General features: G+C 44.9%; 1 pseudogene; it reads right to left on the reverse strand.

Annotated features, from left to right (window-relative positions):
- Window positions 1–1710: 1710 nt before the first annotated feature.
- On the reverse strand, window positions 1711–1826 carry LOC120589363 (uncharacterized; annotated as a pseudogene).
- Between the last annotated feature and the right edge of the window lie 1039 nt (window positions 1827–2865).

Here is a 2865-nt window from a genome sequence, read left to right on the forward strand (position 1 = left end):
TCTGGGATCGAGCTAAATGGTGAGGAAACTATGTGAGCTAGCTCAGAGTGAAAACTGTCATTCAGTCGTCCCGGCTTCAACCCCTTGTTCATTTAGGCCAAGAGAGCGCACTTGACCCCGACTTGACCCATCTTAACTACTCCATTCTCTTGGTCACAGTCGTTGGTGAAAGGAAGATGCACACGGCCCCAGCGGATGAGGGTGATAGGGCGGGGCCGGAGCTGGGGGCCGGATGTCCTGTTCTGCTCCGTGAGCTGTGACCGCGTAGTGACAGGAGCAGCCGCGTGTGGAGCTCAAGGCAGTGATGGGAGAGCACGAGGCAGACGGAGGTGGTCAGGGAGAGGGACGGGACGGTCCTGGCGGCACGCGAGGTGTGGGGCGCACGTCGCCTCGAAGCCAGCTCTTTGAAGAGACAACATAGCTTCTTGGTCGGCTTAAGTGACGTCTATGCCAATACACAACATTGTCAAGAGGTTAAAATACGTAGAGGACTGAAAGCATCGAATCGCAGTTTCAGGGGCAGAGGGTGGGTTAGGTCTTAGAAAGGGTGTTTTCTTCTTTGTAGTAAATATACGTACATTTAATTTAAAGGCAGGAAAAGATACGGTGTGTTTAAATGCCTGCAGGCAAGGCTCAGTCGTAGAGAGAGAATTGCAGAGATCACACTGTAAATGTTAACACGCGTTCTAAATTCTGTAATTCAGCAGTGCTTCAGACATACAATACAGTCATTTATCTTTAACGAATAGGGCCATTTTACCAAAGTATTCATTAAAGAAAGAATATCTTTTCCAAAAAAAAAAAGAAAAAAAGATGAATCTAAATGGTTAAAATGAGGAATTTAAAAACCTGTAAGAACAAATAATATTACATACTAATCTTAGCATTCAGTGTTTTTTCCCCTTGATCTTTAAATTCTTTTAAATTCTTTGTGTAGACGAAATAATACACTTCAGAAATTACAAGTTAGTTTTATCGCAATTAGTAGTATATTACATATTAAATCTAAAATAACCAATATCCTCAAATTCACTTGTCAAGTTTTTTGGGATTCATCTTTATCTTGATCTTTAGATGAAAACAAGCACTAAAACCCTAGTTAGCAAGCTCTGTCTGTGAGCCTGACACTGGTGATGGCTGTTACATTCACGGGAAATGGGGACACATCAGGAACTGCGGTGACGTCACGGAATTAGTCGAAGGCGGAACTGATCACGCCAACGACCTGGGTTGGCCTGAGTACCTGGTAAAATCACCGCTTTCTAGTCCCTGTCGGATTATGGTGAACGCCAACCAATTGCATTTCCACCAGATGGTTCGTGTCAGGAGACGCCGCCTGACGCGCTGACAATGTGGCCTCGCCCAACGCCGCAGGAGAGCTCTGTATTTTGAAGATGTTCAGACAGCAGCAGAAAATACAGCCATTGGGTGCCTTTTAAGGAATTCTCGGTAAGCGGTGGCCACCATCAATGGCTCTTGCTGCCCTCTTCAAGTCACCCGGCCATTTTAATGTCCCACCTGGAAACGATGTTTCTGGAATATTGCTGTGAGTCTCATTGCTTTATGTGCTTAGTTACAAGAAGGAACTGTTTGGGGTTTAAATGATACGTCATTACCAAGGAAAGATTCACATGGGCTGTCCTTAGCAGGTGGGGCATGATGAGGCCTCATTTACTATTCTTCTTCTTCTTCTTCTTTTTTAATTATTTATGTCTACGGCACCTGGTCTTCCTAGGTGGTCTCCTATCCAAGTACTAACCAGGCCCGACCCTGCTTAGCTGCCGAGATCAGACATCGGGCTTGTTCAGGGCGTCATGGCCATAGACCATGGACTGTGGCTCCAATGGGGCACGAACCCAGGACTTTCTGTGTGTAAAGCAGACGTGCTCCCCGTTCCCTATTATTCTTATTTAGTAAACTTTGTCTTGGCCTCTATTTCCTTTTGGCCAAAGACAGATTTGATAGAAAGTAGGTCTATGACGATTACTGTATTTTAGTTAAAAATCTATGGAAAGAAAGCGAAGGTGATCACATTCCTTACAATACTTGTTTTCTATGCCTCGTCATCTGCAAGACGGCCAGGTTGCTAATTTAAATATGTCCCTTCTTTTCTGGCTAGGTAAGTAAATGCTCAGACTTAATTCTTTTCAATGTGTTATACACAACCTTTCCTCATGTTGCTGCTTTTTCATTTAAGAGAAGTCTAAAACTTCTAACGTGCAAGGCGGCCAGTCTGCAGTCATGAGTGTCAGGCGAGGCTGTTCCAGGGGACGGACGAGCGGTGCACGCCAACGCAGACGGAGTTGTAAATCTGGCTGGTTTTGATTTGTGGCCTAGAGGTCAATAGGTACTGGGCGTAATAACGCTTCCGTAATGGGGAAATTCAAGACACGTTTGCCTAATGAGAAACCATAACTCGTCGCGGTTCGGGCTGACGGTTGTTCCCTCCGCCGTCCGATGGCTGTGATCCCGCCCCATGCTACAGACTCCGCATCTCTGCCACGCACCGCACACCTCCGCGAGGCAGAGTTATACGGTCAGTCTTCGATTTATAATAAAGTTTCTAATGTTTGCTACGTCCCGTGCGTTTTATATGCTTGCTATTTTTAAATGTGAACTTTTATTATCTTCCCTATAATGCTCACCTGAATGTTGGCCTGATACGTTTTTCCACAGTCAGGATTATCTTCCAGGTAATCAGATTTTCCTGGTTTTACTTATTTATTTATTTTACTCGATTCAAATGCTCCTCCTCTAGACAGGAGAAGATTCGGAGCAGAGCTCCCCTCGCTTAAAACTGTTTGTGACGCATAGAGAAAAAAATAAAACTTATCACGAGGTTGGAAACGAGCATTTCCAAGTTCA

The sequence above is a fragment of the Pteropus medius genome, unplaced genomic scaffold (genome assembly GCF_902729225.1).
Source record: "Pteropus medius unplaced genomic scaffold, Ma_sr-lr_union100, whole genome shotgun sequence".
NCBI classification, from domain to species: Eukaryota; Metazoa; Chordata; class Mammalia; order Chiroptera; family Pteropodidae; genus Pteropus; species Pteropus medius.